The 27,953-nt window shown below is 38.7% G+C and overlaps 1 protein-coding gene across 1 annotated transcript in view; it reads right to left on the bottom strand.

Moving 5' to 3' along the window:
* Window positions 1–27,953, bottom strand: part of PDE5A (phosphodiesterase 5A) — a 137,859-nt gene that overhangs the window by 65,030 nt on the left and 44,876 nt on the right. The gene's annotated exons all lie outside the window — the stretch shown is intronic.

Here is a 27,953-nt window from a genome sequence, read left to right as displayed (position 1 = left end):
GCCGCTCTCCCGCGCCGAGGCCGAGGCCGAGGCCGAGCTGGGGCGGTCGGGCCAGGCAGTTCCCCACGGGGCTGGGGCCAGAAAAGAAAAGCGATGAAAAGTAAATGGTTCTGGCAAGGGGATTTGTCTCCCCTGCCCCCGCTTCACAGTTACTGGCCTGTCTCAGCCTGCTTCGAAAAAAGTGGCAATTGGGCTGTCGCTTCGGAGTGTGGCTCTGGCGGGTGTCAATAGATGATCTTTGGGAGACCTCAGCCTGGATCTGAGCAGTAAAGCCCCGGCTTTTGAATCCGCTATGCCTACAGTGAGGCTTTTAGCTCCATTTTAGACATTTAATAAGCACAGCCCAGCTTTGAAGATGCTCCAGGCTCAGAGCTCCTACTTTCTCTATTAGAAGACAGCTAGGATTGATATTTTGGTTAACGCAGAGCATCGCTTTCATGCATTGTAGTTCCAGTCTAAGATAGACATGTGCACACTTCTACAGTAATTTACAACCTGCATTCACAAAAGACCTTGCACAAAGTGTGATGCACATGTATGGTGTCCTGTGTCGTCACATGCAGTATCTTTGAAGGTAAGATATGAATAACAAATAGTAGCATGTTTCTGGGGAAAGGAATATACAGGGTCTTTAAAATTATTGTCCTGTGTAATCAGTTGAGAAATATAATATAAAATATTTTCTGCTACTCTTAAAACTCCTCTCAGTTTATGCAAGGCAACGCACTTCAGATAGCGCACCTTAGCAATTTTTTTTTTTTGCAGTGCTTATAAAATCTTGGCTTACAGAGACTTGATTTACAGAGGTGGAATTCTGCAGCCTGAGAAGGGGCAGCAGCAGGAACTTCCCAGCAAAGGGATTAAGAATCTGTCCATGAACTTGGAGGAAACATTTTCTCTTTTGTGTCTTTGTGTCACATCTGTGCATAGCACTCCCTTGGACACGTGTGTCTTTTGGCTGTAAGAGTCTGTGTGTAATATGAGGCAGAAAAGGAAGTTTAGCATGAACATTACTCTGTCATACAAAGAATCTCAGGAGAAATGTGCGTGGTGACCAAAGAGCAAATATGAGGATGAAGTATAAACCAGTTAAGACATGTTGCAAGACTCAAGCCGCTATTCAGGGCAAAGAGAAATCTTTCAGCAGTGAAATACAGAATTACCAAACAAAGTGCATAAACAAACACGGCAATAAATGAAGCTGATGTTTAGTGTCAAAACCTGGAAAGTGTGGTATGCTAGAAAAGAAGGAAATGAACCTGTCATGTAACCCATAGATTTAAAAATTAACTGTTTCACTTCAGGAAAAGGGTTATGGAGCTACAGATACATGGCAATAAAAGCTTCTATTATGCTGGGAAATAACACTATGTTAGAATGCTTAAGAACTATAATGGAAACGTAGAACATACAATTATAAAATGAAAATCTTATGAATAGCTGAAATACCATTCCCTGAATGGTCTCATATAGAATATTGACTGTAGTACTGCTCAGCCCATCACAAACAGCAGTTGCAGAATTACCAGAGATTGTCTAGACAGGAAAAACAAGAATGACCAAACACATGGTCTGTAAAGAGGCAGAAAGAGTTTGTGTACAAAAAGATGAATAGAAATATATAATTTAATTACTGGTATTTAAAAATTAAAATAGAATTTTCTCTCTGTCTCACTGGAGAATAACAAGGTAATGGTCAATGAAATTATGTCAGCTGCAATACATAGTGTCTCGTTTCATGTAATTAGGAGAAGCACTAATAGAAATAAGCATTTATACTGTAGTAACATCCAGTAAGCCCCAGTCAAGAATAGATACTGTGCTGTGCACTGTAAATGTGTAATACTAAATCCTAGGCTAGCTGAGAAGCATACAGCATCCCTGTACTTCATGCTGCAAGGTACTGGGACCTTTGGATGGAGCTGCCTCTGCTGTAGGCAGCTGCCCAGGCTGGGCCAGCATCTGTATGACAGTGTAGCAAAGGAGAGGAAAGTTGGGCAGTGCAACAGCACTGTGCACTTTGCTTGGGGTTGACAGCATGCTGCTATTTAGCCTACAGATAAGAATCAGTAAAGCCCATGCAAATTACTGTTTTCATGTGAACTCAATGGCAAAGCAGCAGTTCAAGAGATCGCTACCCAAGCAAAGGGTAGTATAGTCTTTCCCAAAAGAAATAAAAATGGAACAGTTGGGGGAAAAAAAGGGATACTTTCTCCATATCCAATGAATTTCCATGAATAATAACGAACATGCTGTTTTCATTTTTAAGGTGACAGGAGGGGATGAAAGCCAAGCATAACAAAGAAGTGAATGGTAAAAGTGGAAAAAGTCTTCCATAATTTTGGCTTCCAAAGTGCTCTGAAAAAGTGCTCCATGTATCTTAGCTCACACCCAGCTTTCCTGTTTGTTTCCAGAAGTCAGATGACAGAATTGATGTGTAGTAGCTATAAACCTGAAAAGGATTTGTAGTAATGACATATAAATAAATATGTCTGGTTCGAGTTTAAAAGCTGCTTGTGGCAAAGCAGTATGCTTGAGAGCTCAGTATAGAAGCCAGGATGTTTTTCCAGCAGTAGGCCATTCTATAGCAGGACTGGTTGACGGAAAAGCAAGTCTTCCATTTGTATGTTTTGCAAATATTGTTGTGGAAGGAGTTAAGAAAGGTGGTGGGGGTTGTATGTCCAAAGCACGTAAGTTATAAATGTTACTAACTCACGATAATTAGTAAGAACAAATACGGAAGTATGTAATCAGAGACATATTTATTTAATATTTTATGCTCAAAGAGCTCTATATTTATGTAAACTTATTTGGAAATAATTTATTCCTATATCATTTCCCTTTAAAAGAGAAGAAAATAAGGTTTCACATGTCACCATAGTTGACTTATTTGTCTGACTTACTCATTAGGTGAATTGGAGCAGCATTTAGCTTCGCTAAGCAGTGGGAATTGGCTGTCTTTCTACCATCCCTTAAATTTGGAAAACAGTTGGTCCATTTTGGCTCCTGAAAGAAGTGTAGGGCTGTACTGTATTGCTGGTGAGCCTAGAATATGATAAGGTACAAGAAACTACTCTGCTTCTTTATTGGCGAACGCTTTTACACACACACACACACACACACACACACACTGGAAGAATCCTAATATTAGTAAAGCAAGTTTCCATTTGCTTTCCATTATTTAAGCTGCATAAAGAGAGTAAAATAGCAAGCAAAATCCAATTCAGTTAAAGTCTAATTGTTATATTCATCATCTTTAGTGATGAAAATACGAAATCATGAGAATGCTTTATCAGTTTATTCTCTCAGTCCTTTTCAAATAATTACTGGAAATGCTTCCCAAATAAACACAGCTATGCAGAGCTGCTCACTCATTGCATAACCTGCCTTCTCCTCTGGGATAACATTGCATATGTCCTACAGGAAGCCATGCAAAATAGTAGCTTCCTCCTATTTTGATTTGAATGTGACTGAGCATTTGCGTCAATCAAAGTACCATGCAAAATTATTGTTAAACTCAGGAAAGCAGCAGCTTCTCTAAATTGTTTGTGATACACAGACATTTGTCTGGAAAATACTGTCTAACTTTATCTCCTGAAAAATGTAATTTAGAACTTGAGTTTAGCATATTAGTATTTAATATGTCCACTGACCAGTATGCCCATTTTTAACCTTTTCTACAATTTATCAGAAGTCTCGGGGTAAATTTGAAGACTCTTATGAAGTCTCTCTTTCTCAGCCTCCTCTCTTTTAAGCCAAGTAGTGTTACGCCTTTCAATTCTTCCTTGAACATCATGTTTTCCAGTCCTCTGATTGTTCTTTTTCACTTTGGACATTTCCCAGATTGTCCTGCGGTGTCTCACCAAGCTATGATCAAGTAATCCAGTTGAATGCATATCAACACTAAATGAAGTGGAAGGGATATCTTGGGTCCCTTGCAGGCTATGTTCTTGCTAATAGAGTCACCCTTGGATATGTCTTCTTGGCAACAGCCTGATATTGCTGACTTGTGGTGACTGACTACTCTCTGTTCCTTTTTTCTAAATACTTGCTAGAATACCTAGTCAGGTGTTGTCTGTGCACCTGCTTACTTCTGCCTAACTATATTTTCTTGGACCTTTATTAATTTCATCCTGTGCTTGCAATCCATTTCTTCAATTCATCAAGATTATTTTGGATTCTATGTCTGTCCTCCAGTGCATCCTTAGCCTCACCAAGCTTAGCGCAAATTTGATGAAGGGCACAGGTCTTGGCAACGACCAGGTGTGATGCAGGTAGATTAAATTGTAGGTGGATTTCTCAGCATCATTACTGTTTTGGTAACTAGAGCTTCTGGTGCCTGTGTGCTAGAAACACATTTCAGTGAACAGGCAGACACAGCCCTGCTCGAAGTAGGGAGATTACGCCATGGTTGCACTGTGAGGGTTAATAACAAACGCAATGCATCGAATGGTTCAAATGGGCTACAGTCCCTGGTAACTGTGTACCCGTGTAGTCCATTTCCAGTTGCATTCAACAGACCCTTCTGGGCATCTGACATGTTGAATATTGAAGCTGTGATCAATCTGTTCATACATAGAGTTTGGCAGAGTTTAAATAGGAGGTAGTAGGTAAGTAGGAAACTTGTGTAGGCCAGATTTCATTCCAGGCCCTTCTCAAGTGCGTAACAAACCCTTTTTTTTTTTTTATTTACATGATAACGTTGCTTAATTATAAAAAGCTTTTGAGCAATTACTAGCTAGTTAGTTATTTTCATTTAGCAGTTGCTCTTATTAGTACTTTTACTAGTAACTGTGATTTTGATTTAAAGTACTGGTTTTGTACTTAAACTTACAGATAATTATGCAGGCAAATTATAAGGGGCTTTTTTTTTTCCCTAATTGTGGTTGTTGGGAGAAGGAGACTCAGTGATGAACTGTATAAATCAAAGATTAGTCAGATGTTTTTCAAGTACATGTACTTGCTGTTTAGGATTGTATGGGCTGCTTAAGCCTGTGTGAGGAGGACCTTGACTCCACTGGAGTAGTGGAATAGCTTTTACCCATGTCAATGGATCCAGAATTTAATTCAATTCACAGCTTCAGTTGCTCTCTGCATTCTCAGCTGACAGTTGTAAAGAGTTGCTCCAGTGTCTGGTAGCTTAAAGGCATCTTTTCCAGCACCATGCAGCTCTATGCTGTTCTTCTTAATCTTTCACATTACTTAAACATAATGCTGCTTCACTCTAGGCTTTGCAGCAGATAAATTCAGTATCTGCAGAAGAGAGCAGGATATGTATCAAAATCTGTTGAGGATTGGCACAGTGGGCAGCAGGATGCACATCTCAGTGTTTTCTGCTGTATCTGTGTAACATAGTGTGCCAGAAAAGGAATGTGGGGGGAATACTCTAGTGAGGGAAAACAAGAAGTGAATGCATAGCAGTTTGAAATACATTACTCTTATGATGATCTCCTTATGTTTTTGTAAAAAAAGACCATGGAACCTCACCCAGCCATTCAGCATTAATGCAAGGTTTTAGAAAGACTATTGTCTTTATATAGGGATTCTAAACATGTCCCCAAGTATGTTGTTCACAGTTAGTTTTCCTTGCTGCTGAACGTTTCTACTGGTTTTCCTTTGCATTTATCTGTCTTCGATAGTGTGTATGGAGCCTATTATGTTTTTTTCCCAATAGATTAGAAAGCTATCTACTCTCCCATTTCTGTATTCATAGACCATAATTCTCTGTTAAATTTCTCACCTGTTAACCTAACAAGTGAAGTTTCTAAAGGCTGTCTATCATCACAAATTATTAGTATCACTTCTCTCAGTAAAGCCCTTGGTTTCCTGGAGATGTTTTTTTCAGCACATTTTCCCAGTAATAATCTCTCTGAAACCACAGAAAGGTGTAATAGCACCAACAACTCCTATCAGCTATCCCCCATCTTGTACAGTAAGAATAACTTTTGCCTGCACTTTGCTCTGAGAACCCATGTCTGCTTGGGTCTACTGTTTTTTTTCTTTTCAGAGTCATTGCTTTTCATAAAACCATTTTCCATTTTGGACATGAGACCAATTTGCTTTGTTCTTTTAATGAACAACTTTGTCTTCTCTGTGTTAAAATATATTCCAGACCTTACTAAGTGATCTTAGCTAGTCTCTTGCCCTTCCCATTATTTATCACTCTACAAGTTTTTGTAATTTGCAGCTTTTTCCAGCAATAATTTGGATCCATTTAGTATGAACCACACTGATATTATACATTGTTGGGTTTTTTACCTAAAGTACTGTAAAGTTGTGACCCAAAGTCCTAAAGAAATCTTACAGAACTTTCCCTTATCAAACTAATTCATAATCTCATGGAAAAATAGGAAGGTCTTTTTTTTTTTTTTTTTTTTTTTTTTTTTTGTTGACCAGCGTTAATTGTGCTATCACCCTTTAATTGTACACTGATTGCTTCCTGTACCAGCCTTTCCATCAGTTTTCCTGACACTGATGTCAGGCAAAATGAGCTGTCATTTCCTTATTAAATAATGGAACAATGTTCTTTTCTCCTCTGTCTTTGGGAACTCATGTGGGATTTCAAGGCGTGTTTTTATTAGTTTGGTTCTTTTAAATTTTATCTTACTGAGGTTTAGGGTTAATACCTGTTAAACAGGTATTGGTTTACTTTGTGATATTTTGGCATCTTAGTAGTGAACATATGAATTTCTGCATCAATAGATCACATGAGGAATATCCTAGCAGCACAGAGCCAGTTAATCTTTCTAGTACTATTTGTTAGTATCACTATGAAATCTTCTTAACAGGATATAACATTCACAAAAGTGTAAATGCAGTTAATTTCATTGTTTTCTATCTTACCATAATGTGTAAAACTGCTGTTTAGTCATTGCCCTGGAAACTCTGTGTTACATTGTCTAAGGTGCCCAGAAAATTTGTATCACGATGCAGTCCTGCTACAAATAGATAAAAGTAGTAAATTTGGCTAATGTCAAAGTTTTAAAACATTTTATGAATCTAAAATTATACTCTTTCACTGACATTATTTATTTAGAGTAATAGAAGACTTGATCTTGTCCAGACCTCAAAGTAATTAAACTGTTGAACATTTCCTACTGATCTATGTGGAAGACATTTTTGAAAGATGAGGTGTTCCTTTGACCCAGCTTGCACTGTACTTAACTGAATAAACTAGCTCTTCGTGACCCATTAGGAGGAAACATACTTTAGTAAAACTGTGATCTTATTTACTCATGAGAACAAACATAACTGGTATTCTATATACATCACTGGTTCTGGAAAAATAATTATGAATGAAAATCATCACTATACTTTCTAAAGACCACAACTGGAGTCAGGACTTCTTTGTACTGGAAGCTGTACCACAAATATATCTCTTGCTTGGGTGGGTATGTCATCAAATATTCACTTTTTTTTTTTTTTTTTTTTTTAAGGAGGAGGGGGGAATGGAGGTTTGTACCCAGTCCAATACAGAGCCTACAAGAAACACAGAATATATGACTCAAAGTATTATGCAGTGGGCATAAAAATTATTTTCAGGGCATTTCAGGAGTGCACAGGCATACTCTGGTAATTAAGTAAAGTGTTAATCTGTGATTGTGAAAGATCAACAAAAAATTAAACAGTAAACAAGGAGAATAAAGATTAATTATATATAACCTTGATATAACCTGAAGGTATAACCACAGAATCTTCATTGTTCTGACCACACAAGGAAATTGTGTAGGGATTAGTTTGTAACTAAGGCTAACTGCAGCACTGCTAAATCAATATATTGGGCTTGTATGGCATTTTAATTATACTCAAGATCAAAATGTCTGAGAACAGTCACACTGAAAAGAAGTTGTTACTCATGAGTGTGTGTCTATTTCTGGATCCCCTTTGATTTTTTCGGAGGGTTATGGCATACTCAGGATCCTTCCATTTTCTCCTTCAGTTTTCATGCCTATTCTTCAAGACATCTGTGGTGTAGACATTTTTTCAGCCAAGGGAGTCTGAATGCATTGTGAGTCTGAACTCAACCACATACAATTGCTGACCCCAAATCAGCAGCAATCTGAAAAGGTGTTGCCCACATTGGCTGTTCATCTGCCTCATCTCTTTTTTTTTAAGCTTTGTCTGACCTGAGGACCTGGAGCCTTCAAAATCTACTTCTCTCTGGTAAGTAAAAAAATAAAACTATTAGAGCAAATCAGTGAAATGGATCTTTAGACTCCCATCAAGTAGCCTGGGGTCAGCACCACCCTGCCTTCCTGAAGAAGTGAAGCTGGTATTTCTCAGGAAAACAGTGAATGATCCAAGAGCTACCAGGTCCAAATTGTCATGGCTACGTATCTTTTCACATTTGGTGCTCTGTTTCTGAAATTGCTAGTTTTATCACTGGCAGGTTGCACGCTGTTAGGTTTCTGAGGCAGGGGTTGTCCGTGGCCATGTGTTTCTGCAGCATTTAGCATAGTTGCAGTTCACGTGCTGCTGTAAAACCAATACAAAGGACAACGTAAAACAATTTTTGTAGAAACCCAAATACCATTTGCCTCTCTTAAAAGCTTTTGTATTAATCAGTGTCCCCCTATTACATCAGTGAGGACGGCAATAGTTGTCACTGATCCGTATACTACAGATGGTTATAACGAAGTGAAAAGATTATGTGATTTGACTTAGACTACGGTAGAAGTTTCTGTCATAGCTAAAATTACATCAGATGAGTCACTCGTTTTTAGTATTGCATTTAGTCTTCTAAACCACTGGGGAGCTGATTTTTAATCTATCTGTGCTTTCTATAGCCATGGGGGTTACACAGCTACTTCTGACAGCTTAGACCATGTCCTAGGAGAGACAGAAAGAGTTATGTCAACAGCGTGTTGTGGCCTGTAAGCAACACCGCCCGATTCTCAAAGGTGGAAAACCTGATATGGTGTCTTTGATCCCAAACAGATACTGTGAGTGTCTGAAAACAGCACATACCTCACTGGTGACTGCCTGATCTGCTGGCCTGTGGGCTCGTGGTGAAAGAGAAACTTGGCCACTCAGCCCTGAAAACCGGTAGCTGGCTCATCTCTACGTGGGGCCAAGCTCACAGGGATACTCTGAGGGAACTTGGCAATCAGCAGCTCTAGAGTATATCAGGGATTTAGTGCCTGAATGGGACACTGGTGTGGATGTACATGGCTCTGTTCATGTCTTTAACAGTCCGTTAGATACCTTGGGATTTAAAACGCCAGCAGTGCTGTATGTAAGTACTCCTGGAAGCCACAGCAAAGCATCAGTGACCAGCTACCTGGGATTTTTCACTTTAAAAACTTAGGCATAAATTAATTTTTGTAGAATGTGAAAATGTCTGCTGTGGCTTTCATCCTTCAAAAGCAAAAAGTCTCACAACCAATAAAGGAGGGAAGTACCTGCATGTTAGCTATTGTGACACCCCACTTTTAAGGCCTTCAGTGTAGATTTTAAACTAGGGGAGAATCAAACTGTGTGAGAACAAAGCTGCCATAAAGATCTAGGTACAAAGGCAAAGTGATATGGAAATGAGCACATAATTTTGCTGAACTGTTTCAGTTCAGAACAACTAAGGAGACTCTTGATGAGCCTAAAACTCCTTCCAGCTGCTTGCAAGTTACCGGCTGCGCCTGACATTCCTGCTTTCCGGCTGCAAAGTCTGGTCTCTTTTTAGAAACCCAGAGAAAAAAACATTTAATTTTTATTTAAGCTTATTGAATTTATTTTAATTTTATTTATTTCCCAAGTAAAATGGTTATGTGGAAACAGAAGTTTGTGTGGTGTTCCCACGGCTTGAATAATAAATAACATGAGCACCCTTAAGGAAATGAAATGCGACACAGTAAGGCTGGCCTGGGAGGACAGCTGGGTGGTTGCAGGCTACAGCCTGGCTTCTCAGTTCATCCTGCCATTTTCCTCCTTTCCGTACGAGACCAGATGACAGAGGTGCAAAATGGACTGAAAGGCAGGATTTCTCTCTGTGTGGTACATGGACGTTATCTGTCATCTTGTTTTTTTCTTTGTTCGTGATCTAGAAGAGCAACTTTCTGCATTTTAAAAGAATTTTATGCTACCTAGAGCGCAGGGTAAACTTCCAGCACAGTGATATTAACAGATAAAAGCATATGCAGAAAAGTATTGCAATACTGGACTTCAATACATTTATACAGACTTCAGATTCACTTAATGCTGCATGATCTGAATTTGCAGTGTATGCATTTTGATTATAACTGCCAAAATCTATTTTATCATTGACAGCTGACTTTATGGGTTTTGTGAGGAAAAACTACTGCTGATTAAATTTGTATTGGCAGGATTGGATTCTGTATTTACAGGAAAACGGCTGCTGCAGTCCACCCTGAATCACATCTCTTCCTCTGTTCTTGCTAAGGTCCTGAAAACCCAGGATAAATCAGGAAACATTTGCCACTGTATGTTCTTTCTGTGTAAAGGAAATTCAACACGCTATTGATAATTGACCAGAATTGTTCTTTTGATAACTTTACATCTTCTATCAATCTGCTGTTTAGGTGTCTTTCAGATGTGGATTGATTCATCCTTCCAGAATTTCTGTTTTACTCAACATCTTTTTGTTAGTTTATGGGAGCTATTCCTTTTAGTTACTTAGTGGCTGACTCTTAATTTCTTGATTTCTGTCTGTGTGTGAATAAAAATACGACCTTGTTTTGCTACTTAAAATTAGTTTGGGGAGATAAGAGAATAGAAGGATGTATGGAAGGAAAACTAGCAAAAGCCAAAAAACCCCAAATCAGTCTTCTTGATGGTTTTGAATTTTTAGTGAGGTTGAAAGATGTTCGTTTTATATGGACTAATATTCAGTTAAACTGGTGCATGGAGTTTAATATTATTACCAGAAAAAACAAATTTTGCCATTGCTGTAATCTTATCATTGCTTGTGATAGTATGGATTATTTAGAATGGACAGTGTGTACCCAAAAAGGGTATAAATACATATATATAAACAAATGGAGGAGGAATTGGAATTCTCTAATGCTTATAGTTACTAATAAGGGGAGAAAATAAATATAAGTTGTTCTTTAGTCGGTAAAGTTGAAAGTGAATGCTACAAGTGCTCCCAAGTGCTTTCCAGCCATAAAAACTTCTAGAATGTAGATTTTAACACAGATACAACCCCGCTGAGCATTGAGCTGAAACATGCATAGTACTATCATTTTAATTTGCTAACAGTCATTGCTGCGGTCCTGAAAGTTCAGGCTGTTTTTCATTCAGAGTGGTCAAAGTGTTAGGACAGTTTTGTCACTTTACATCTCAGTAGGAAAGCTTCAGATTGAAACAACCTCTGTCATTCAAAAATAGAGCCGCTTTGTTTTTTCTTCCCCCCCCCCCAAAAAAAAAACCCTTGCTGTTTCTGAAGAGGTGTGCTCATGAATAGTAATATAAAATAATTTCTGAAAGCTCTTACTACAAGTTGATAAAAAAAAAAAATTAAAAAAAGAGTGAAATGTCTTTCAGTTTGTGTGTTTATCTGTGTGTTTGAATATCTGTCAGTTCCTTTACCTCCAGGATCCCTCAAATCCACCAGCCAGCATCAGGCAAATCTGGTGGAAAGATAAAGATAACAAAGTAGTGTGAACATCTCAAAAAAATGAGAGCCCCACTGAAAAGAGACACAGGGTTAACACCCTCATTGAGATTCAGGTTGTCATGGAATATCTCAGGAGGGGACAGTACTCACGCAGCAGAGAGCTTTACAGCCTGCTGGCAATGGTGCTTCAGCTGGGGCTCTGTGTGGTCCCAGATAGGTGTTAGTGAGGGCTCTCCTGCACCGGCTCTTTGCTGTCTGCAGTGTTAGTGTAATTCTGTTAAAAGTCTGTCAGTCACAAAATACAAATAGAAAAAACACAACTGGATTTATTTGAATGCTCCTAGAACAAACAGCTCTCCTTCTTCAAGCTGGAATTTACCTGCTCTCTTATTTTTTTCCCTGTGTTAAGGTTGAGCTTAAACATTTCTTAGCCAATGCTTCAAAAAACAATGTAGAGATAGCCTAACTTTCATTTGCCCTCCTATTTTTAGGGGTTTTTGGGAAGGAATTAGAGAAATGTCCCTCTGCATGTTGCTCACCACCCTATGAATACCCTTCCAGCTTCCTGGTCAAGAGCAAAGTTCTTTTCTGGTATCTCTAGTGTTCTCACCACATTTCACCATATTCCATTTCTTTTCTCTTACCATTACCAGCGCTTGAAAATACCTTACACACTGGTGCAAAAGCACAATATCTCCTCCTATTCCAATCTCCCTCAGAAAATTCTTCTTTTGTAGCATTTAGAAGCCCAAGTTAATAGCAATAGTGAGCCATCATTACCTGACCATACACACTGGTTGTTCTGGTTTACTGCTGTCCTTTTGATTTCACTGCATCCTGTTCACAGATCTGTGCTGCTTAGTAAAGGTCTCTGGGACATGGACCAGGCCCTCGTGTTTTGTACGCAGTGTTGTTTCTATTCTCTGGTTGAATGTCTTGACCTTTAAAAGGCAGCTTTGAGCGTGTCAAAATGTGTTTTATTTAATCAAGAATGTAATTCAGAGATAGCAATTCTCTGTTGCAGGCCTGAAATTCTCACTGCGTTCTGTTCATGCCAGCCCAACTTTGCCCACACGAATGTTCATGAAGCTCAGATAAAAAGAACAGTAAACACTGAAGAGAAGGCCTTCAGAGGGATCTTTTCTTAATATTTGCTTTCTCTCTTGTTGACAAAATGGGCAATTTGGACTCAGGTTAATCTGTTTTTATTCCAAAAGTGAGAAAAACATAACTGATATTTTATTGCTCTGCAGAGCAGGTTAGTCAGCAAGCTAAGCACAACACAATGAAATGAAACAATTTAAAGATTAAAGCCATTAAAGGTAAGAAATTTTCTGTAATGAACAACAATGTTCCCTTCAGTACAGGACATTACAAGAAAGCTGGTTGTGCTGCCAGCCTTGCTGGTTTTCACCAGCTACAAAATAGAATAGAAACTTTCTACATTCCTAGAAACTTTTCTACTTTCCTTGGGTGCTAATGCAGGAAGGTAGCTGTGTAATCTGAGCTGTCTGACCTTGGCAAAGTAGCAGACTGTAAATTCACCGACTAAAGAAATTATTTAAAAATCAGTGCTGGGAGGAGAACTTGCTGTTTAATTAATGTTTATCAGATTAAAGAAGTGAAATAACTGAAGCAATATGAGCAGTGCATAAAAGCAGGGGAGGTAAAGGAAAAAAATGCTTTTGAAGTGTGCCATGGCCTCTCAGAGAGCCTCTCATCAATCTCCCCTCCAATTCATCCTGTCAAACAGCTGGCATGGTGTGTGCTTTGCAGACAGACGAGCAGCATCATTCACACAGCTGTGCTATCTGGAGCACAGATGCTTTCACTTGCGCTTGGCAGTTCCTAGCCAGCTTCCAGAGTTTTGGCAGAATCATTCGCAGATGTTTGACACACAGACATGAGACAAAAATTCATTGAAAAGGGATATGAAGTTAATACATAGACTCATCTTACTGTTGTCTTTATCAGACTTTATAAAGTCCATGTCTGTGGGTCCGGTTGGAAATGATATATACACATTGCATTAAAATTCCTTCTTGAAAGTTATATATGCCAGAAATTAAGGAAAGAAGCCCTTTCTGCTTTATTTTTATGTAAGACTTTTGATGTGCTTGTGAAGAGCACTGCTCTGTCACTGCTAGGGCCAAGGGCCCTTATCCACAGAGCATTGTGCATGGCTCAGCATGCCTGAACAGTGACTTAGATTTCCTTGTCCTAGATGAGTCTCTGCTTCTTCACATCCCTTAGCTCTCTTAGATCACTGCAGTTTTACCAGTAGTGAGAGTAGTAATGACTTTTATTTTTTTTTTTTTTTGGTTAACATGGTCTACTGGAAAGTGACTGGAATAAAAAACCCCTTACTTCTTGCACACTGCCAAACAGCCTCCAGATGGGTGGTGTGCTTAGTTCCTACAGAAGAGAAGATTTCATTGAGAGAAGAAAGCTTGAGGGAGCACATACATGCTATTTACTTATCTGTGTGTTCTACTAGTTGTGGTTTAACTCATTCACTATGCCTGGCTGCTCTGCAGCCTCTTATTCTCTGATTCACTGCTGGTGCTGGGCATCTCAGCAGACTAGCAGAGGTGTGAGCCTGGAGTAGCATCCTTCTCTTCTCAATACCACACATTTGCTGTGGTTGACTAAACCTCTGCATCAAGAGCTTTTACCCTCAGGGCAGTTCCACAGAATACTGCCATCTCCCCTGTCCTCCTCAGCATTGCTGTCAGAGTGGTAGAAAAGTTGCTTGAGATCAATGCCAGTACATGAGAGCACCAAATTTAGACCAAAGACCTTTCTTATTATTCCTAAGCACTAAACCTGTCCCTATAGAAGTCAGTGGAAACTGAGGTGGCCCTCAGTGTACATTTATAGGGAAAGAGAAGAACAAACTAATAACAGACAACAAATATTTTAACAAGAGGATCTAGTTTTTTCCTTTTTCACCACATATTATGCAATGTACGGTGAGTACTGTATTTGCTGGCAAAGGAGGGAAGTCTGGGGAATCTATTCATTTTCCTCCACATTTAAACAAACACTTTCTCATAGCCATGACCAAGAAAGGAAGCAAAAGTCCTTAGCAAACTTATATTAAGTGTTCTAACTCAATGTTTATATTTTGTTCCTGAAAAATATACTGACTGTATTGATAGCATAGTAGCATTCGGCTCCTGCAGTCTGATGTGGGAGAGGGCTCAGCGAATGTTTTTAACCTTGTATGGAAACTTAATTTTGTTTTCTAAATACCTGCAGCTCAGAACAGTCTGAGCCATTCTGAAGCAAAAATTGTGACCTTCAAAGTTCATATGACTCCCACAGGGTAATCATGTCTGGGAGAAAAAAACCTAGCAGTGTCCAGAGACAGGACTCCCTCTGAGGAAATCTATCACTTCCCCTAACTTTCTAGTACTTTGGTAATGTGATTTTAAGATAGAGGTCTTATGAACACCAAGGGTACTCCTTTAGGCAGATGATTTCTTTCAACCAGATAGCTGTCTTAGATTAAATCCAAATCACTATAATACCACTACTAGCTAAGGTTTTATAGATTTGCATTTGATGGATAAACCTGTGATTTTGCTCACTAATCTGGAAGTTTCTGAAGATAAACACCAATATTTATGAAATTGTACTCTATTCCCATAAGTCTGTATTTTCAAGCATTGTTCCAGAAGTTCTTACTTTGGGAAATGTAAATCATATTTTAATAATTTGGTCCTGAGAAGCAAAAATATTTAAATTTTGATTACTTTTTATGCTTATCTCATTCATCTTTAACAGTTTATGCTACAGTTCCCTTGTGTGTAAATAAAATTTCACTAGCTAAGGATGAGCTGCAGCTTCCAAATGTAATCTTCAAATAAAAAGGAAAAATAATGAAGAACTATTGTTGTATTTTAAGAATACATCTGACAGATCTGGATAAAACATTTTTATTTCTTTACAGAGCATATCATCCCAATTATCAAAAAAATGGCCCCTCCTGCCACAAAAAGGGTAAGTCATAAACTTCACTGCATGGCACAACTTGTATTTATAATGAATGGTGTTGTCATTCTCTGACTTGATTGTCCTCAGGAAAGTCCCACATATTTTGCAAAGTTGAAAGAAAATGTTTTGCCTTTTCTTATTAGCTGCCTTGAAATAAATTAAATTATAATGATGAAAAAAGGAGGAATTTTGAAAGACAGGCATTTTATGGCAAGGAATGGCTCATGGTTTCTTATTTCTGTGTTAATGGCAGGATATGATGCATAGTTTTGTGCCCGTCATTAACCCTGCCAAATGCAGGAGGAACATCACAGGTTTAGGTTGAGAAATGGCAGCAGTGATACCTGGGTTCATCTTTGCTGTCCACTTTACTGTCACATTCTCATCACTGCTGCAAAACTAAATCAATTTGAGAAGAACAGTCACTATTCAGTGGGTAAAGTTCTTTTCTTTACCCTGTACTGCTTTAAGTGACTCATTTCACTAGGGTTTATGTAGATTTATGCCAATATAGTGAAAAGTATAATCTGATTCAAAATGATGTTTTGTCTTCTTTGGGAGATTTGCACCTGAACTGGTATTTCTGTCAGAACTATAAGGAAGCACCAAATCTGGATGATGGTAATGTGTTTATTTCACCTAGGTAATTTTGCTTTAAACGCTGATACTATTTTTCTTCACAGTATCAGATTCAGCTTTTTCTAAAACAACATTTTTACTGCTTGTATACCACAATAGTTTACAGAAATGGTCTTGTCTCTGTCTCCAGAGGATACTTAGTACTGTCTATCAGTCTGAATATCTCTGAGTGACTAATACAGTGGATGAGCCAGATCAGCCTTATGAACTTTGCTACCACACAGGAAGTACAGTGATGTTCAGTAAGAGGTCAGTGCAGATGCAGTTATCTGTCTGATCAAATGAAGTAGATAGATACCCTCTGGATTTGAGAATATTTGTTCTGATGCTTTAAGGACTTTATTCTCCATAATTCTGTGAGCTTAATTCAGATTTACTTTGGTAAGGAGAGGAGATTCAGGTCATTTTTTCTTAGAAATAACAGGTATAAAAAGGCAAGTTACAAATGGTCTTGACAACTATTTGTTAGCAATTTCAACTTCCCATTAGCAGCAAACACACGTGCTTTTTTCAAAATGACGCAGAAGTCTCTGCACATCCATAGCCTGGGAAGATGCAGATGGGCTCATGTTTTGAGAAAAAACAACAGGCAGTCAGTTTGGAGAGGACAACCAGTCTCTGATATTCTGAGGCTGTTACTTTTTGATAGAGGCATGCAGTCAGCTCTGCTGTAACAGAGGGAGAGCTGAGTGGCCCTGCACAAGTGCTTCACCCTGAATCTTCACAACTGCCAGTGCTGGTCTTGGAGTCAGAGTGTGCTCTGCCGGGCATGTGTGGGATGGAGGGAGTGTGCGGAGGGCACGGGCAGCCTGCGGTGAGACCTGGCTGTTGGCTTGGTCCCCACGGTTGTGCTGCTGGAATAGCAGGAGGTGATGCTCAGGCGCAGCCAGAGGAATGCGATGTGGGGGGCATAGGCTGGGAGCACACCAGTCTCGCTCAGCCTGCTCTTCTATTTGAATTGACTTCTTCACGGTAAAGAATTTCCATCTTACAAATTAATCTATGGCTGTGGTGCAGAGACCAGCAATAAAATGGCTGTGGAAAGATGGGTGGAAAGCTGGAGCTACGAACCAGAGAAAGACACTGAGTACCTTAGTGGCTCAAGTTCTCAGTTTCATGAGCAGGGCTTCCAGCAGTGCGATTTCCTCCCATATACCAGTAGGGGTTTAGTTATATTTTCTTTTGATTTTTTTGCCATTTTTGTCTAATTGACTAATTTTTAGTGTCTTTATATATAGCAGAGTCAGAATATCCCTATCTACCACTGTCACAATATAGGGCTAGTTTTGTTATAACTGATTATTTGTTATGGCTAATTATTTCTGGGCATAATTAAATAAAAAACAACCCCTAAAAAAAGTCATCATTTAACATGTGCAATAATTTACATTATTTAATTATCTTTGTCTCAGATCACTTTGTTTTAATTTACAAAGGCATTGCAAGCTTTCCTTCATTAACACTTATAAAAAGGTTTACATAAGAGAAATGAGAGGTGCTATATCATGTCAAAGTATTACTGAGGAAAGGAGAAAGACATGGTCAATTCACAGTAAATACTCAGAATCCCGTATGTCAAAGTGCACTGAACATAGGCTTGAAACACCAGCCTGTCATTGTCATCCAGATGAATTTGGCCAGAAAATATACTATAAATACGTGGTATCTACTTTGTCATAAGTTACATTTTGCTTGCCTTCTAGACTAGAGCATTAATATATGATTTTGAATCATTATTATTCCACATATGAAGTCATTTGATATATGAAAGTGTGTTAGTGACTGGAAGTGGAGAAAGTTGCCAATTTATCTTTTCTGAGGGATCATCTTGGAATCAGCAAACTGTCAAACAAAGGTTTATTCCTGTTGCTGAAGTAAGAAGGATTGCACTGCCTGCTTTGACATTTCTGGCCAGGACAATTAAGTCTGCCATCCACCCACAGCTTGTACAGGAAAGAATTTTGTCTCCTTTTGAAATTTCCTGTACTGTAATGGATACCAGCTCTGAGTTGACCAGTGTAAAAGAGTATAAAGGAGATCAGAGAAAGAGAGACAGGGGTTTGGTCTGTATCAGTTATAAACAACAGGAGACAAGATCCTCACCAGAGTCTCTACCAGCAAGTGGATACTATTGAATGTGATTCCCGAAAGACTCCTTAAGTCTTTTATCCAACCAGACTGGAAAAACTCACAGATATCTATCTATCTATCTATCTATCTATCTATCTATCTATCTATCTATCTATCTATCATCTATCTATCTATCTATCTATCTATCTATCTATATCTCACAAGTTTTCATACACTACCATAAATTACTCAGTTATTAGGGAAACTTCAAATTCCTTTTACCACTGCAAGAATAAAATTGTCACTTTGGAACTCGTCTTCTGTTAAAACAAACAAAAAAAACCCCAGAATTCTTTCCAGGAACTTAATCAGAAAAAGTTTTCAGGGAAAATATTCTTTTTAGGGAAAACAGCCACTTAAAAGCTCCATGTGGCACATATTCAGCATATGATTACATAGGCTGTGCAGGAGTGAAGCGTGCTGGTGGATACTCACAGGTATGTTTTCTGGCAAGGTAGAGCAGACAGTGTTTAGCTTTAGTTATAGAATCATAGAGTGGTTTGGGTTGGAAGGAACCGTAAAGATCATCCAGTTCCAACTCCCCTGCCATGGGCAGGGACACCTTCCCCCAGCCCAGGTTGCTCACAGCCCCGTCCAACCCGGCCTGGAACACTGCCAGGGAGGGGGCAGCCACAGCTGCTCTGGGAAACCTCTGCCAGTGTCTCACCACCCTCACAGGGAAGAATTGCTTCCTTACATCTAATCTAAATCTGCCCTCTTTCAGTTTAAAACTGTTACCCCTCACCCTATCCCTACACCCCCTGATGCAGAGTCCCTCCCCAGCTTTCCTGTAGCCCCTTTCAGTACTGGGAGGCCACTATAAGGTCTCCCCAGAGCCTTCTCCTCTCCAGGCTGAACACCCCCAACTCTCTCAGCCTGTCCTCACAGGGAGGTGCTCCAGACCCCTGATCATCTTCATGGCCTCCTCTGGACCCACTCAAGCAGGTCCATGTCCTCCTCCTGTTGAGGCCCCAGAGCTGGACACAGCACTGCAGGTGGGGTCTCACAAGAGTGGAGCAGAGGGGGAGGATCCCCTCCCTTGACCTGCTGGCCACACTGCTCTGGATGCAATAAAGTAATTGCTATTATTTAATAATATTAATCCGTGATTAAGAATTGCTGAGAAATAGCTACAGTGGTGAGGCATTTTGCCAAATGATAGTCTCTTGGGACAAACTGTGGCCACCTTGTACGTGAACTGTTTCTGCCCTTTAAAAGGGGAGATGGCAAATTCTACTAATGCTTTATTAGGCAACAAAATGGATCAGAATACCTTGGAACTCCTTTCTTCAGTGTCCTAATGGCTTTCTTATAGTATGGATGGTCATATTCCTAGTGGAAAAGACAACTTGTTATGCCTTTGCTTGTCACAAGGCTTTTATTGTCCTGAGTAGTGACTTCACATTAAAATGATTTCCCCTGAAAAATGGGTAGATAATTCACAGCAGAAAGCGGTGGGTCGAACTGAAGCGTTTGATACTAATGAAATGGTTAATGATCTGCGATTATTCAGGGGAATAGGTCTTATTACATGCAGGCTTGTAGAGGAGGACATTTTCCTAACTTGTTTCACATCCCAGATGCAGGATTTGATTCTGTCAGGCAGCTGATTATTGAGGCTGCTGAGCTGGGTCCTGTTCAGGCTCCAGCTAACTGGACTGATGAGGTTAATGCCTCCTGGTGCAGTTTAGTTAAAATTTCTCATCAAGACTTGCCCTTCCTCCAAGCAGAGGTTACTGACACCTAAAATTTGGTGCCACAACTATTCATGAAATTTGTGCTAAACACCATTCATTTAGAGAAAAAAGAAACCCCAGCAACTCCAACTACTGTTAGTCATACTTAAACTAACCTGGATTATTTTGAAATATCTGTTTTAAAGATTTAACTACCTGTGAATTATGTCAACAAATTTAAGGAGATGGTAATCCAGAAGTGTGAGCATGACAGAAACCTTTTCATCCCGTTGATTTGCAGCCAAAAGAAGAAAAGTGGCTTCTCCATATGTATTCTTTTCCAAGGCCTATGGTACTGTTTGAGAAGTAAGATTTCTCCAAAACCAAAGATAGCCAGAAAAAAGAACAGTTTAATTTACAATATAATTTACATTTTAATTTAATGGTGAGGAGTCATTCTGAGAGGCATGGTAGTAATATAGCTGAGGAAGAGTGTGATAAATAAGCTTGCACTAATGTTAGTACTAATAAGGATCCTGTTTTCAGCAGCTGAGGTAGTGCGGTCAGAACTAGCTCGATTATGTCTGTGCTGTACTACAGCGTGCAGTGCAGATAAAACCAGAAAAACATTTCAGTGTCTGTGTTTGAAGGCTAGCTCTTATGGCAGCAAAATATTTGAGACTATTCCAGATGTGCTCATGGGGAATTTTCACAAATTCTTATTTTCAACTTGCAAGGAGATACAAAGCCTTCTTTTAGTGACTTAGAAGAGAGCTTTAACAAGTGACACACAAGTACCCGAGTCTCACTTCGAAGGCTGCTACAATTTTCATGATAGTTTAAGAGTTGGCATATTCTGTTGTGTAAAGCTCTGGACTGGAAGTCAGTAGAACTGGTTTCTAACATTTCATCTCTAGGAGTTTTTTTCTCCTCCTGCCTCTAGTCTGTTAGGAGCTAACAATCTAAACCTACAAGACAGCCTCTTATATTACACATATTGCACAATTCTAAACATGGTGGGAACATGCCATTCAGGTTCTCAAGTCCTATTGTAAGACATATAATAAATAATATTAAACATTACCTTGAGAGGTCACTTTTCAGTTTTTATGGTGAGAATAGAGATGAAAGTGTGGGATTCAGCTGTGAAGCCTTTGGGGGCTTTAGAAATGCTAGTGGTTTTAAAGCTGTAACTTCATCTGTGAGCCTGTAGACATTTCAAATAAAATGCTTTATTCTTTGAAAGTGTGTGTGCATGGATATAATGGGTCAAGTATGTACAAAAACCTACCTACAGAAGTTGCCTGTGTGCATATTTAGGAAAACAGAGAGATTGTTTCTATAAACTATAATAAAATGTACAAATTGTATAGAAAATTCTAAACATTGTAAAGTGTTGACTGACAAGTACAACCAAGCACTAGACACAAACTGACTTTGAGTTCCAAGATGCCAAATAAACATATTTTTGCCTCTTTAGGTTTATCTAAACTGCTCTAATTCTCCACTAATTTCTTCTTAGTTTTCAGAGCTGTGTTTGGTTCAGTTGGCTGACTTGAGCATCCTTTTCTACTGCTAGTCTCTAAGTTTGATTTTCAAGTCAAGTACTCTTCTGGGGGTGTTCAGCACATCAGTCCCTTGAGGGCAAACTTGGAAAGCATAGCATCAATTGTTATGAGTAACTGCCTTCAGAGTACATTGCAGTAGTAAGTTAAATGGTGGATTTCCCAAAGCTTCCTAAAGAACCTTTTCCTACTTTAGACCAGGGCACATACACTGCTATCTGTTTAACCAAATGACAGAACGAACAGCCATAGTGAAAAGCCAGAAAAGGAACAATTATCTAGTTAAATAATTTGAAAATCTTTAAAAATTGACTCCACAGCACAGTAAAGTATAATTTCCTCTAGACATTAAAAATATTAATAAGAAGTCACTATGAATTCTGAAAACTGTGAAAACCAACTCAACTGTAAATTTCTTTTGGTGAAATTCCAGAGGTCTAGTTTAGTCTTACAGAAAAGATTCTTGGCCTGATACTGTGCTGCTTTTGCAGTTCCTCAGTTTTAGTAGCAGCAAAGAGAAGCAGAAGGTTGGACCAACTATTCTTCTTCAGGGCAGAGGCTGAAAAGATCAAGGACTCCTGATATTATCTTTAAGGAAGAAACAGACTTCTGGCTAAGGTCAGGAGAAATAAGAGGTGAGTTATTTTATAACTAATTTGGATATCTTCTGTAAGTTTGTTAGAGAAAAATAATTCTGAAATGATAGCAGAGAAAGCACAAATAGCAAATTATTCTAATGAAAGTTTTTGAAGGCAAAGCCTTTCATTATACCTGTTAAAAATGTGTAAAAGGGCAAAGTAACAAGTGTAAATACATTTTGTTTTTCCTTTGAAGCAATCTCATTGTCACTCGAACTTCATTTGTTCAAGTAAGTAGGAATATAGTGATACAAAACCAGATGGCGTTAGCTGTTATTGAGTGACAGATGTTCTCTTATCCTTGAGATTATGCAGTTCAATGTAATGCATTTATAGCTGGGTTATGCCAAATACTGAGCATCCTCAGCTCCTATTAACTGCCAGGGCAGCCGTAGGGTCTCAGTACCTCCCAGGAGGTTCATAGCACTTAGGAGTCAGGCACCTTATTAGCTGAACTTTTCACCTAAACACATGCTTTTGAGATGTCCTGAGCATCGATTCCACTGAAATCAGTGTTCATCATCTTTGGGATCACTCTCTAGTGACCCTCTTTAGGCTGAAATCAAAGACCTTCCTCTCTTCAGAAAATTGATCAAATGCTGAGGAACTTTGCTTTGATCAAAGCAATTATATGAATGGAGTAATCCCATGAAATTATAACCTTATTGAAACACATGTATATATATTGCACAGAGGTAACAAGGAGAGATAAGATAATCTTAGTGTTTGATAGATAATACTCAGTAAAATCTAAACAGTTCCAGATGCTGGACAACCTCGCCTGAACTTAACATGGCTGCAGTATAAAAGTATTGGGTGAGCCCTCTAGCCAGCCTGGATCCTAAGTGCATCTTGAACATGACCATCCTAGACTTATCAAAGAGATATTTTCTCCTTCAAAGAAGGTTTCATTTGAAATGGAAACAAGCATTTTAAAATTTATTAATATGGACCCTAAGATGAGGCTGGCAAATGTATAAAGAGTCAAAATCAGATTTAAAGAGACACTGTAAAAAAATATAAAAGGGAAATGCAAGCATTGAGTGTGCATATAAATATACTTTTTATACATAATGCACAAATAAATGAGCCTTGCAAAGTGGGGCTGTGGTGATCTGCATTTATTAAATACAGACACTAAAAAATCAGAATCACATTGTAAAAAGCATCTACTAGAGTTACCATTTCCCAGATTTTGTGACCTCAGTTTAAGGTGAATGTTTTTTTATTTCTGGAATGGTGGAGATCTGCACCTTCTTTGGACAACACTTAACAGTTTTGATGGCTCTGGCAATCTGGGTATTGATCATTCTAAGCTGAATTGGAACTTCAAAGGGAGGTACTCAATTAATGCTTTGGAAGGTGCTGGTTCTTTTGTATTGTGCTAAAGCACAAAAGCACATTCCAGAGTTACGGAATAATTCAGCTGGTGTTTTTTAAATTAGCAAGCAAGACAATCTGATGAGCCAAATATTGGTTTGGGTCAATGAATATAAAATATTTTGGGGATAACCTAGGTGGAAGTGAATCTTACATTTATTTCTGGTAAAGTGAATAAAACAATAGTTATAAATGAGGTAGCAAACCTGCAAAATTATCGTATGGTGGGTTCTAGTAACCTATTTAGGTTAGTCAGGACTACAGAGAATGATAAGGAATATCAGACATCTAAGAAAACTCAGTAAGTGGATAATGCATCTGAAAGTTACATTAATTTGTTGATTAATGCAAATAATGTATGTTCAAAAGTGACTTACAGAATCAGGAATATGTCTAGACTGGCTTCTGACTATTTTGATGGCATACATAGTGACTTCAGCACACATATAGGCAGATGTCATCTTAGAGCCAGAAAATACTGTCTTGCGTACCAGTTGCCACCCTGTCATTTCCAGTCACCGTTTCTCTGCAGTGCGTGGCTTGTGCCACAGGCAACTGACAGATCTACTGCTGCTCTTTATTGCAGAGTTTCCTCCTATGCCATTCGTATTGCAGACAATGGGACCAGAGGGAGGTCGCTGCTCTAAAGTACCAGCAGAACAGTGACATGTAATGAGATGCTTAGGTGCCTTCTCCAAATGCTAACGCCCTTGCAATCCCCCTAGCGAGCACTGACTACTCCAGGTCCCCATTGCCACAGCATCCAAGCACTGCACACTAAGCTTCATATAAGAAATTCCCTACTAATGAAAATTTCATTAGTGTTCATTAGGAGGAGTTTCTCCATGGTCATCACTTACCAGTTTAAAGTCAGTGAGAAACTAACCCCCTTTGTTATTTCAGGACTGGTGGTGTAGCCCAAAGTACAATTACCCATTGTTAACTTCTGGATGTTACCATATACTGTAGATGCATATAGTTATAGAGCAGCTCTAACATAATTTAAGAAAACATGCCCGGGGCTTCATTCATCCTTGCCTTAAAAGTTTCTAGATTCCTGCTGCACCTCAGCTTTGTCCTCTGAATAGAAACAGGAGATTATAGCTCCAAATTTAATGCATTTCCTGGGTAACAGATTATGCTACCAAGTTTATATTAGCACATATTAAAACCATTTTCAACAGCTAATTTCAGCATTATTTTATGTTTTAGTGCTACAGATATGAGGATTCCTTTGTATAAAACAGAGAATTTTATTTCACTTGACAGTTCTCTGCATTTTCAAAAGCAGATTTTTCTTTGTAGCCTATGAAATACCATAATTTGAAAAAAAATTAATCTCCAAGGAATTGCTGCTTTTTAAAAAGTGCGTATCTTATACCATCTCTCTCTAAATTTTTCTCTTTTTTAAACAATGCTTTATTTTTATGTAAGCGATACACATGCCAGACACTTGCATGAAAAATACGATGTGTATAGTGTACTTCATTTATTTCTTGACATAACAACATAAGTTGAAAAAACACAGCCGTTTGTAGGAATTAAGTTATGACATAAACCAGACTATTTATGTCAAAAGAAGGAGACAATTTGCAATTAAAAACAGAGAGAAGAGGACCGGCTACATAGTTCATGCAAATCTTATGTGAATTGTATTAAAGTATGGAAGTGACTTGCTGCACCCGTGCAACAAAGTCCAGAGCATTGTCATTCCAGGACAGATTACACTAACAATACGGAGTAGCGTTTTATTATGGAGGAACCTAAATGCTAAACCTCAAGCGTACAAAACCCATTGCTTATGAAAATGCTGGAAGTGCAAATGCCTGATCACCTTCTGTGACCTGGGAAGGCTTTAGGACAGTACTCACTGGCAGCACGCAGTTTCTTGCCCACTAACTGCAAAGGGAGGAAATCAGTTACTTCAGGACCTCAGCAGGCACTGGAAGGAGTTATAACATCATGTTAAACAAAACATATTGTCTCCCTGAAATTACAGCATAATTGCAGGAGGAGCCGGCTGGCATGAAATAAATGTTTGAGGTTCAGTCCACTTTAGGCAATTTGCCCAAAATAATAGTTGATGGTTAAAAATTATATTTGGTTTCCAAATACTCATCCAAATGCATTCCACTTGGCAGCTTGACAGAATAGTCAGTTTTTATAATTTTATGCCATTAAAATCAGAGGTCACACAAAGTGTACCTATCCAAATATTAGACTAATTACTATCCTGTATCAGTAAAGACACTCTGTCAAGACACCTTGCTTAGCATATATACTGTAGTCCTCCTCCTCTACCATCCTTCTCTCCCTCCACCCCAACCCACACACAAGGTGGCATTTAAATAAGACTCTTCACACTACATCATAAATATTAATGACATGAAACTCAGAGCTTAGCATTTTTCATTAATGGCCCTCTTCATCACTGTTTCACACCTGGACTGCAGCCAGCCCCTATGTAACTGGCTGGCATTTAAAAAAAAAATGATGTTAATATTGAAGTAAAACAAAATATAGAGATAATTTTTCACAAATTAAAATGGTTGACAAATGTCTTTCCACATTATGTGCATGGGATATCATTTGGCATGACTTCCTGAACAATGCCCATGTTGGCTTGGCATGGTTTGACTTGTACAGTTTATGCCTTTCAGCTCCTCCCTACAATACCTCCAAATGAGCCGCAGATGGAAATTTGATACAACGCTTGGGCTTTTTTTGAAAAAAAGTAATACGTTTTTCCCTACAATTCAACCTTTCTAGTCATCTCTCTAGAAGGATTAATGCTATTGTTGGTAATGCAGGAAAATGTCTTTCTTAGTTCCTGTGGTCACCTGCATCACTTCTGTCCTTTTGATTTGAGTGGTACCAATTGTTTGAAGTATAAATTAAACAACAAATGATGTTTTGGAGATATGTATGACAGTGTTCAAGATTTAATTTTCTGTTTTCTATCTGCCTGAATCAAATATATACAGCACAGGCTCCTGAACAACATTGATGGCTCAATCCTACAAGATAATGAGCCTTCTGAACAAGCCACCAGACATTGACACACAGTTCCTTAAACAGCAAGTGTGTGTTTGGCTCTTCTTGCCCTTCACTAGTTATCTGAATAAGGACCACAATGTTCATGTCTTATAGGTTTGAGCCCTGAAGTTTCTAGATCATCACCGAGAAGCTGGCGTTTCAGTAAAACAATTGGTTCGAATGAGAATAGTAATTTGCCTTCAGTAGAAAGTGAAGGTCGAATGTAGAGAAGCAGAAGCATGTGTTGGGTTTATTGAAATAAACTGTTATTTCTTAGTGTGGTGTATGTCATGGCCTTCAGTGCTTTGAATTAAGCAGCATAAAGAGCAAACAGAAACTATAGGATCATAGGGCTAGAAAAAACATGAAGTCACCTAACCCAAGGCAAAAGCAAGAACCTTTGGGTCCTTCATGACAGACAAATGTCAGCCTGCCTTGAATCCTTCAGTAGGTACACACAAAGCCTCAGTCAAACTCTTCTGCTGTTCATGGCTGTTTCATTATAAAATGTTTCTGAAGATGTAATCTGAATCTTCTTGCTTGAATTTTACACGTTACTGCTGTAGACATATGAAGTAACCTTCTATGTGTCTGAAAGGCTGTTATCAAGAATTCCCTCAGTCTTTTAGACTAAAAACCCAATTTTTCCAATATTTTATCATAACTCATATTTTATAGACTTTTTATCATTTTTATTGCTATCTTTGGGACTGTCTCTGACTCGTTCATAAATTTCTTGCAGTGTGGTCCCTGACCTATGCACAATAATCCAGTTAAAACCTTATCAGTGCTGAGTAGAGCAAAAGGGTTACTCAAAAGACTTGCATGCTAACTTAATTCCAGAATGACATTTCTGTGTTAGCAGCAGCATGTCGTCGTTAACTCACATCTGGTCTGTGGTCAGCTTTAATTTCTATACCCTTTTCTATCTGAATTTCTTCCTCCTTTGTCTCTTCCCTGTTTTGACTCTGTGCAGGTTATTGCTCCTGAGTGGAGTGCTTGCACTTGTACAAGTTGACAAATATCTGAAGTTTTCCATTCATATCTCCAGTTTAGCACAACCATGTTGAATCCTGTTCTTGTCCTTCAAGGTAATTACAATGTACCAGACTTCATTTGTCTCTGAATCTACTGAGCCTATTCTGTGATCTGCCATTTGGGTCAGTAGTGAAAATACTGAATAGCAATGGACTCAGAACAGACCCCAGTGGAAAATCCATTTGATAAATTATTCTATTTTGATAAGGAACCTAACTATTCAGCTTGGCACTCATTTTTGAGATCCTTTTTCCCTGACTAGGCTTACGATGAGCTATGTGGT

Source organism: Athene cunicularia (assembly GCF_003259725.1).
Source record: "Athene cunicularia isolate RWA chromosome 4 unlocalized genomic scaffold, athCun1 chr4_part2, whole genome shotgun sequence".
NCBI lineage: Eukaryota > Metazoa > Chordata > Aves > Strigiformes > Strigidae > Athene > Athene cunicularia.
Note: the sequence above shows the minus strand (reverse complement) of the source record. Positions and strands in the feature narration are given on the sequence as shown.